Source organism: Anser brachyrhynchus (assembly GCF_964034855.1).
Source record: "Anser brachyrhynchus genome assembly, chromosome: 1".
Taxonomy (NCBI): Eukaryota; Metazoa; Chordata; class Aves; order Anseriformes; family Anatidae; genus Anser; species Anser brachyrhynchus.
In genome coordinates, this window is record NC_137694.1 from 5,520,554 (window position 1) to 5,531,988 (window position 11,435).

The window sequence follows — 11,435 nt, forward strand, 5'->3', positions numbered from 1 at the left end:
TATTACAGATTCAGTTACAAACAAGAATGTTCTTACTTCTGCCTGGTCTATCACTGCTTCTGTAATGCTTTCTTGTTTTAATCCATGCCTTGAATTGTACCAGCTCAGCCATCATATTTTCCAACTAGGAAGAATATATTTGTTACTATTCAGTCATGGCAAAAGGCATATCCTAGAACAAAAATAAGATGGATTTAGTTGATGGGGACCTTATTTGGAGTCCACATCTTCTCTCAAACAACATTTTGCTTTATGAGGAAGTAAGAGATAATATTAACCAATATCACCTAGCGTATATTTAAAGAAATTATTTCTAGGCATACCTGTATTTGACATAGATGATTTTGTTTAGGAATTTTTCTATATTCTGTTGTTTTTTTTTTTTTCTTTTCCTTAATCCTCTGATTTATATCAACATGAAGCTCAAGCTTTACATTCTTCAAAACAAAGGAGGCCAACAGCAAGGTTAAAATAACATAATTAAAGCACAGATTTATGTTTAAAACCTATCAACTCTACCAAATTTCAATTCCCCCTTACAACTTCCTCATATTGTTTTCCTCACCTTTCTTCTAAGTAGTTATGGCATCATTGCTTTTGTGTTTACTTTTGCTTGCAATGTAGTTTGCTTCAAGAAAATGAGAGAATTTTTCTTTAAAAAATCTTCTAAAGAAACTGTGAAGAATCTGCAGCTGCATTTCCTGGTTGAACAGTCCCTAATGGGACTGATAGGGAGGGGAAGCCTTGTTACAGAAGCTAGAAAGCAAATACACAGGACTTGGCTTGCAACGCATAGTCTTTCGCTAGAGTGCACACAGCTGCGGAGTCCCCAGAAGCATGGAAGTTGTTCTGAGGCAAAACGAAGAAAAGATAATATAAGCCTTGGGAGAGTTATTTGGCACTTCAACATAGAAGTGCTTGTACTTCCATCTGGGTTGTATGCACAATTATAGAAGCCAGAGCTATATCGTTCTCCTTGGGTTGTTGACAGGAGTTTGGCTCTCACTTTAATGGATTTTTCACATGCTTGCCAGAAGGTTAGAACCACAAAACCTGTGCTGGAAATGGCAACCTATATTGTACATATGAGTTCATACTGGCAGATGGAGGACAAAAAGTCAAACCAGTTCCTTCATGTCCTTTGAGTCTTGCAGTACCTACATTTTTTTTTTTCCTAAACACTTGCTAGCTCTTTTCCAATATTGTTTGCATTAGCTCTTTCCTCTGTTAACTAGTTTTATTCAGTATTTATGCCTAGCTAAAGTGCTGCCCAAGTTTCTTTTACTTCAGCCTTTCGTTTGACAGCCTTTGGGGGAAAAAAAAAACAACCAACAAAAAAAAAACTAACCAATCCACTTCGTTCCTTCAGTATTTTTTTTTCTATATTAATGGCAGTTACTTCTCTTTAAGTTAAAACCATGTTGTATGCTGCTGACAGAATTCATGGGAGTGGTGTGAGGTAGCGTTGCTGCATACTGATATAGTAGAAAAACCCACACATTGTATGTGGATGTAAGTCCTCTGAACTCTGTTGTGTGTGTTTGTTCATTCATATGTATGCATGGATATCTATATGTGGGTTTATGGTCTCCACTGATATTGCATATACATTTTACTAAGAAAAGAACTACATATAGAGTTTTCAATTGCAGCAAACATTCTTCTGCTTCATTTTCAGTTCCTAGGTCATTATTCTCTGAGAGCAGCTGTTCTGGGTATATATATTATTTCATAGAATCATGGAATGATTTGGGTTGGAAGGGACCCTTAAGGATCATCTAATTCATGGGCAGAGACACCTCCCACCAGCCCAGGCTACCAAAAGCCCCATCCAACCTGGCCTTGAAAACTTCCACGGATGGGGCAGCCACAGCTTCTCAGGGCAGCCTGTAGCAATGTCTCACCACCCTCAGAGTAAAATATTTCTTCCTTATATTGTATACATATTCCTAAATCTACCCTCTTTTAGTTCAAAGCCATTACTCCCTGATAAAGAGTCCCTCTCCAGGTTTCCAAAATAACAGACTAAACTAAGAACATCATTTAGAGGTGTTGGGGGAAAGAGGGACCGTGTTTGCTGCACTGGACAATTAAATATTTTTCCTACTACTACTGTGAAATAAATTAACTTACCAGTAATAAACTCTGTATAACTTCCATTGTGTTCTTTAGTATCATACTAAAAAAAAAAAAAAAAAAAAAAAAAGGTATGAGCTTATGAGCTTGAAGACAAAAGTTCATAGAGTGAACATAAAGAAGCTGTAAAAACATCTTGAATCCAGCCCAAGATTTTGAATATAGAATGGATTGTTTTGATCACGTTTTTTGTTCTGCCCAGCTCATGCCAAAAATTTTCACCTTATAGTTTCTATTCTGAGACACCATATATGTTTTCTTTCTACTATTTCCTGTAAATGTTACTCCAGGGATGACAACAATAGTGGAATAGATGGTAATTGTGTACATAAAGCTTCTTGTTGCTCTGAATTAAAGTGCTCTCAGTGAGACCGTGGGACTTCCAAAGACTTCAGCCAGCTGAGAATCACTCCCAGCGTAATTATACCTCATCCACTATCAGATATTATGCTTTGACTCATTTGCTACCACTCACTCAGCCTCCAAGAAGGTCAAGGAAGATTATTTTAATGGAAATTATGTTGATTTTTATTGTTTCTTTTTCACCAACACCAGAGATGGAGTTTTAGGCAACATATAATCTTCAATGTTCTGGAATTTTCTTAATGCTGTGTCCCATTTGTTATATATTTAACAACACACAAACATTACTTCCATTCTGTAAAAGAAAAAGAAGGTTCTTATAAATGTCAGAAAAGTGTTCTCTATGCAACAACTTAGTTTTTAGTTTACTAAACAGGTGATCCTTTCTTTTAATTTGAGCTTTGTTTTATTATTCTTAAAATATCAAATTAATATCCAACACTTCTTGGGAGAGGGTGGTTTTGGGGTTAATGCTTGGAAAAATATATCAAAATTGATTAAAAGCAACTGTTTATTTTCTTTGGAAATTCACATACTTTGGAAATTTAAGCTGGTTGACCTTGATTGAAAAAGTTAGTTAGTTCAAAACACTCAGAAACATCTCCATGCATTAGTAAGTACCTATCTCTCCCCCGTCTTTCATATCTAATTGTGCTGCTCATTATATTTGCAAGAGAATCTTATCTGGGGACCTGAACAACTGAAAGCATGAGATGTGAATCTGTAATAATTTGGAGTGATAACAGACTCCAAAATTTGCAAAGGTAAAAGAGGTTAAAAAAAAAAAAAATGTTGCAGAAATAAATTGATAAACCTCTGTCACCAATAGTTTGTATAGCCATATATATTTTTGCAAAGCTGAATGTTAAATACCATTTTCTGATGAAGTAACCATGCAGTGCAGTAGCAAAGATGACTTTTTTTAAGTAGCAGTACCATTCTCATCTCCACTGTAGACTGTCACCCCCTAACAAAGCACTGCACTTGTGTTTAATAAATAACTGTAAAACAAACTCTTAGCAGACATAAATCCACAACGATCAATTGGACTGCTGTTTACACCATCACAGTATCGGTCCTAGCACTAAGACTTGGCAGTTAAAATCAAGGACAAAAAGTATTTGTTTGTTTATTTGTTTATTTGTTTGTTTGTTTTTGAGGAAAAGGGATGTTATTGAGTGCCTCTGGGAAGGGAAGGGAGACAAAGCCAGGGCTAGAAACTATTCAAACCAGTGAACACCTAAGGCAGTCAGATCCTTAACATCTTACTGGATCTGCATCTAAGCAAAAGAGTGAGAAAAGGCTGTGATTATCCTAGCAGGCCACCAGACACTAACTTTTTCTCTTTATTGGAGAAAGAAAAAATGGTCTAGCAACTTGTTTTGCTTGGATCTCCATCAAATCCTCAAATAATCCTTTAAAATGCCAGTGATGTTACCTGCTGGAGAGCAAAGTCGGCTGATGTGCCTCCAGCTGCTTTGATGCAATCAGATTTTACACAGACCTGTGATCATGTGAACATAAAGAAGGTTTACTATGAGGTATCACCAAGGAAGATAAAATACTTACTAAAGCAATTTCTTTTGTATTCTGTAAAACTTTATTTTACGTGTGCATATGTACAAATCCCATTGGTAACATTATTTCCCACTGAACTGGCCATGCTTACAGTCTAGAAGTCAACACTGTGCACCTTGTATCTAACAGCATCAAAATTTTTGTACTTTATTTATTAAGACAGTGCCCATTTAGAAGTTGTTGGTTTACACAATGGGACTTAATACACAAATTTTAGAAGATATTTAAGCAATTAAAAAATTTGACCTCAGAATATGTTGAACAATACTTAGGTCTGTTACATGTTGAAAGACTCAACCAAGGTCTTGTAAGTTCTATCTTAGAGGCAGTTTGCTTTTCTCTCACATTGAAGAAATATTGGATGGATTTCCTGCTACCATTAAAAGATTCAGTCTTGTAATATCTCTGAGGACCAATTAGCATGTAGGTTAATTTACAGGTGCAAGTAAAACCATCAGTTTCATGATTTCACACAGAAGGTTGATGACTTTGCCAAAAATCCAATGCCTTCAGTTTCCAGAATTTTCACCATATTTTACAAAATACTTTAGGTAAAGCCCCTGCTTATGTAGAACGGGTGTTTGCGTTTGAATCTTAGGTAATGTTCAACAAATTAGTAAGACTTATGTGTCTCTTACAATTACAAGAAAAATTTCTATGCTTATACATATACATATATATAATACTTAGGATGATTTGAATATTTTAAGATATATGATATTTATTTGGGAACATTTGGCAGCACAATATTGGGAACTGAACTGCAAACTGAAAGCTGCTGCTAAATGTAAGCAATTAAATGTTGCATTGTGACAGAAATCAGCCCTCTTGAGCTAAATAACGTAATGACTCATATCTTCATTGGCCCACCCTGGAGAAGGATGTGCAACTAACAGCCAGTCGCTGTTAGTTGGACCTATCCATTTCTACAGCCAATTCAATCAGAATAACTGGTTGAATAGTCATTCACATTATAGTCTCTTCTAGTGTTAAAATGCATACCTTTTCCTGGCAATCTCAGTTCTTTCGCTCGTATAATATTGATTTATACTACAACAGCACAGGAGATTTCCTTTTCCAGTCTTCCAGTCTGAGCATGATCAGGGTCACTGCATACATCCCCATCCAATCGCAGTGTACATTTTATAAGCTTTGGATAATACATAGGTCACTAACTGGAACACTGCACATTCATCTGATTTGCCAGCTGAATGCTAACAGGGCTTCAATATTTGTCCATTCAGCATTGTATTTCTACTTATAGCAGTTAATAAAAATTCTTTCCCAGGAATCATGCTAGCTAAGGGAATTGCAGCAATGTTTATTCCCATTTTTATTCCCAGAACGTTTTCCCTTAGTCCCGTCCCTCACTGACTTGGAGGTCTGTTTTGTATGAAGAAGACAAAGAAAAGGTTATATGGTTATCCACAGAAAGCCAAGAAAACATACTTGGTGGCATGCCTTTTTCATTGTTACTTGGAAACCATTAAAATATTAAAATGTCTACAAAAGCAATAAAATGATCACAGGAGTATGTGGTGATATTTAATTTTCCCACAAGTTAAATATCACTGATAATTAACTGTTAGAAGTTTATTTTGAAATGACATTTCAGTGGAATATCAGACCTTTACAACATAATTAAAGGTTTTCTCATTGTAATGGTGCCCTATTCCTAGTATGAAAGCTTTTTGAAATTATCTGTCTGCTTCATAAATGATTTTTTTTAACCTTTTTATTTTTTTCCCATTTAATTTGGCCATTTCTTGTTTTGTTTCTCTTTTAACTACTGATCATAACTGTCACACTAGGTAATGTGGATCTCTAAGATGGTAAAATGGCTCACTTTTTTTTTCTTTTTTCTTTCTTTTCATTGTTTGATCTGGCAGTTTTGTCTGATTAGGTGGATTTTTATTGCCAGTCTGGAAAGTGTGTTTGCTGTTAGGAGAGCCACTTCTTCGGGACAGGTTTATCTCACATTACAACTGGAGAGAACTTGGGCAAATAGAGTCAAATTTAAAAACATCCTCCAGCTCTTACCTGAAGTAGGCTTTTGACACTCCAAGGATGTGCATTTTACACTTTACACACATCAGATCAATGCATCGTCTGTTCTGTCATAAAAAGAGAGACAAGTGTTCATTTTACTTCATATCTTGTCTGTTACTGTAGACCATATCTTGTCTGTTACTGTAGACAAGAATAAGAGTGGCATAGCCAAATGCAAGCATAAAGAAATTTAATCTAACAAGGGAGTGTTTGCAATGTCACAAGTCCCAGACTCTTAGGCCAATAATTTATTTTCTTCTTTGACCTTCCCTTAAGTTTTGTTACAAAACTGAGGTCAACATTTTTAATCAAAGAGACACAAAAACTTCAAGTGTTGCACAAACAAGTCACTGCAAGTATTGTGATTTTATGGATAATATTGGGACATCCTTGGGCATTATCATCCAATGATGTGTTCAGAATGAGCTTTTACTAATATTCAGCAATGCTGCAGGAACAAGATGTCTCCATCATTATTAGTAAATTAAATTATACTAGAAAATGTTCCTCATCCTACTAGATTGTTAGAGCTATCTCTGTTTCCATGAGAGCAAACAAATAACTCCCAGCATTTTCTAGACACAGATTGAGATCCAGCCCACACAAGGGACTATTTCCAATAGACAACTGGAAAGGAAATGTGCAGTCTTTAGGGAAAGAAAGAGTTAACATTGTGACTGTAAGATGTGTCATGGGTAGTCTCAGTGTTGTAGAATGTTTAAATTTAATAGAATAGATACAAACACTCTGCATCCAATGCTTTACCATCCCAAGAACGAACAAGGCATAAGGAAGAGCAGTGCAGGCTAACTTCTGGTTGCTCATCACTGCATGTTAATATAGATGGAAAGAAACTTGCCGTGGAATTGTAAAAGAGTTTGTCATGCACATATTGCCTCTGAGGTGTCAAAGGTGCTCCAAAAGATTACCAGTATGACTTTATATAATGGAGAGAGTAGTCAGCAAAGTAATTGCTGTTGAGTGATGAATTCATTTCATCCAGGTCACAAGACAACCTTCAAGGAATGATTCTAGCCAGCAACAATTGCATTAGTAGGCACTGGGATCCACAGAAGCTATGCTGGACTTTTATGGCAAGCATACACCTCTGAAACATCTTCATTTTGCAGATATTACTCACTGGAGTCCCTAAGCTCTATGAGTTTCAGATAAATTTCTTATTACTTATGTTTTATTGGTGAAAATCAGAAATAGTGAAAAACACAACTTGTCTTATTTATCCCAAGGGGCTTTACAGAATATATATTTTCTTCATTATTTTTGTTTCTTCTTGGTCTCTTTTTAACAAAACTTTTGCAGAATTTAAGCGCTGACAAGCTGAAAAATAATGTAATGTGTGGTAACATCCCATAAGCCTTGTACCAGTTAATGGATGTCAGACAACCTCTTTCCAGACATAAGTGGAAGAAAAATAAAAAGCAAAGAACAAAAAGTAGTTTAGACTTTTTTTTTTTTTTCATGAAATGCATGCTGTTTGCAGGGGGATGAACCCTTTTTTTCAATGTCTAACAAAATTTTTGGGTCAAAACCAAGTTATAAAAGAGTTATCTTCCAAGAATAAGTGACGCTATAAGTGTACAAACTCTGCTCTTTGCAATCATATTATATTCTAGACAGGAACCAGCTGGAAACGTGCCATAATAACAATCACGGGAAATACAACAATGTCAGAATCATCTGCTGGAGTACACACAGATGCTTTTAAGAAGCTGAAGAGACTTATGCAGTTAAAAGTGAGAACATCAGTGCCCTATTTGTTAGATGCTTTTAAAAAGTTGTTTTATGGGACCATTCTTGTATTGAGGAAGGTAACACAAGCCTGTCCAAAACATGGAAATAATAAACTGAGGAGACAATGAATTCAGAATTTTTAAGGATGAGTTAATTTGTTAATTTGTTAATTTCAACAAAGACATCAGGATTTTTGGAAATGTTAAGAGGCTCAGTAATAGTGGGCTACCAGAAAACTTCAGGTCATCTTACAAAGGAAGCAGCATCTTTCTCTCCATTTTACAGGTGAAAGCAACTGAGAAGCAGAAACAAGGGTAATTTGCCAATAGACAAGTGGCAGATATAAACATCAGTTTCCTGGATCCCAAGGGATCTATAATACAATAAATCATTGCACCCCCACAATGCTATTGAAAAGATATTGTCATATAAGTAATGTCATATCTCACTCACTGTCTATGAGAAATTTAATAATGAAAACATAATTCTAGGGGGAGAAATAAACAAAGCAAAAAACATAACCCCAGTCTATCTGATCACAAACATCTTTCAGACCTTCATACTTTTAATAAAGGGTAAGACATCTCTATCAGATATTGGCATTCACTTTGATGTCCTTCAGCTCCACACAGATATCTCCACCTGCACTTTCCTGAGACAGTCATCCAGCAGTTAAGGGCCTTCTGAAGAAGAAAGATTTGATATTTCTATCTTGAGTGAAAAAGGTGAGACATTTCATGAAACAACTGCACGCTACACTCACTGTAATTTATGTTTGACTAAATGTTGGTATTAATCTCAAGAGTTTTCAGTTTGTGTTCTCTTGCTGTTTATACTTATTTTCTTATTATAAAGGACATATGGGGGGAATAAAGATTGCAATAAACTATGCATTAAGAAAGACACTCATTAACATTTTGGGAAGACCAAGACACATAGAAGAGGAGAGTAGCAAGAGGACAGAGGTCTCTTGGGGAGATTTTTTTAAGTCTTGCAGAATTTTGCTGGGTTAATCTGTTCAGAATTTCACTAAGGATTTATTTAGTAGAGATAAAAAACATAAATTGAGCTGCAAAGCTTGGCAGTACCTTCTAGGCAATTTCCTAATAAAAACACAATTGTCTTTAAAATGCTTAGGAGTAGCCAGAAAGTTGTACCCAGTAGCTGTGTACTTCGGCAAATTTATGTGCACAGATATCCTATTCCAACTGATAAAGAAGTATTCATAAGTCACTACTAGACATAAATTTGAACTTCCCCATTATAAAAATAAATAAATAAATAAATAAATTATTAGATAGCTCTGCTTAAAATCATTACAATCTTTCTGTATAAATATTGTCACAACCATTTCCAAAATATAATCTGGAAACTATTCTCTCCTTTATTTTATTTTATTTATATTTAACCTTAAAGTCTGAATTCAAACTGTATTTGATTCCAATCTACCAGAAGGTCATAAAAGCATACCTTAATAAGAGGATATAAGTAAATATCAGGAAGTAATTAAATATCTTTTTTTTGGACTGATATTTAGGAACTGAGGGATTAATTATTTTTTTAATGAATTTTCCCAACCTTTGGTCTGTAGCTGTGATTCCTCTTTACCCCCTAGAGATGTTGACCAAATGGATACAATTGACAGCAGCAGTTTGTTCATTGACCTAAGGGCATTCACAGAAGCATAGGCTACCAGAAATGTCCGATAGACACACAGATGCCAGACTGTTAAGATTTGTATGTGAATAACCATTTCAAAAAATGAATATGATAGCTGTCTAGTGTCAAAGGTGGTCAAGCCAGTTTGCAGGTAATGTGGTGATTTTTCTTCAAGCAGGTCAGATACCATGCATACGAATTTATCATGAAAAGAAAAGAAAGAAAGAAACCTATGATTAGACAAACCAGCAAAGGAATTTTGTAGCAACTAGGACACAATCAGTTGAAACAAACACAAACAGAAACCAGAACAATTTGTGTTTCCAAGAAGGAAGAGAGATTTTGAATTCTGAGAGGAGAACTGGAAAAAAAAAATCTCTTGTAAACAACCACACGATGCAAAGAACCCATTTGGATTTTAAACCATTATTATAACTATGCAATTGCATTACTTAGACCTTGCCAGTGTCTAATTACTATGGTATAACTCATCCAAGTGCTGAGTTACTAGCCATAAACCTGCATCTAATCCTTCTTTTCAACAGTTTAACCCCCCCACCCACACAAAGAGAAAGGGAATAAAAGACACCGCCAGTCAATCAGCTGTGATAACACCCCCATACAATCAAGCAGTAGAGTGGAGGGGAGCATAAAGCATGGGGGAATATCAGGGTTATCAACTAGAGAAATGGCAAAACAGATGAAGAATGGGTAAGAGCATAATAACAATAAATATGCTGGGAACAATTCTAAGCAATGCATTACAAAAAAATAAGAAAAACACACTATGCGATCAATATTTTTTTAAGAAAAATAGTGTTGTCCAGTGGGTTGAGAACCAGCATGAGTGAAATGACTTGGAGGCATAATGACCGTTACTTCCCCCCCCCCCCCCCCCCCCCATAAATTTGGTCAAATCTGTACTTGTTTCTCTTTCTAAACATATCTAGAAGCTGAATACCAGCTACAATCAATAACTCTTAACTATGTTTAATATGTCTAGTTAAGATGTCTCTCCAAGAAAGATAGAGGTAATGAGAAAACTGAAATTAAAGTTAGGCTTTGTCTTCCACAGTGGTAAATGCATACCCTGGTGGACATGGTGGGCACTCTTAAGAAAGTTTGTTCTGGTTTTAGGGACAAATGGAATTCTATAAAATAATGCCTGCATTTAAAGAGAAATATTTCTCAAAGTAGAGCTATCTTTAGGAATGCAAAATGCTTCACAGGCTCCTATCCCTAGAGCTCATTGGCAAGTTGTTCAGTGAAGTGTTCATTAAAATTCTACTGTGCACAACCCAGCTTCTTTCAGAAGTGATCAAAACATTCTCAACAGGAAATATGTCACAGGTCTATGGTAGACTGGAAAGAGACTCATTCTACAACAGTTAATATGCATGACCAGAGCACTTGTAGGGGCAAATAAAGTGCAAGATCACTTTCTGACTGACTCAGACTGTGGGTGTAACACTAGAGCCAAGTCCTGGTGAGTGCCTTAACCTGACTGATGCGAGACAGATCTCTCTCCTGTTTTATTTCCAGTGCAGAGTAGACATACTTTTGAATTGTCCAGAATTTTAGCAGGACAGAAAAATAATTACTTTCCATGCAGTCCTATTCGTCATCTCAGACTCTGAACAGTTCTCTCTAATATAACTATTTTCACAGTTTTCTGAAGGCTTGGGAAATACTAATTGTCCCTGCTTTGCAGTTAGCACCTGACAAATGAAGGGGTAGGTTCAACAAAGTTTGCAGTCTATGCTGGCTAACTTTAAGGGTTTCCAGATTAAAAAAATAGCATCCAAGATCAAAATAACATGTGAGCTCCTTGTTTAATGCTGGCTAAAAGCCACATACCTCAGACAGAAGGTATTGAATAAAGGCATATGTAGAGTCAG

General features: G+C 35.8%; 1 long non-coding RNA gene across 1 annotated transcript; it reads right to left on the bottom strand.

The window, feature by feature from the left end:
* Window positions 1-1,458: 1,458 nt before the first annotated feature.
* LOC308190180 lies at window positions 1,459-6,206 on the bottom strand. The gene is made up of 3 exons (XR_013946977.1): window positions 6,118-6,206; window positions 3,938-4,003; window positions 1,459-2,179 (listed from the first exon to the last, which is right to left on the bottom strand). It is a non-coding gene; the product is annotated as an uncharacterized lncRNA (long non-coding RNA).
* Between the last annotated feature and the right edge of the window lie 5,229 nt (window positions 6,207-11,435).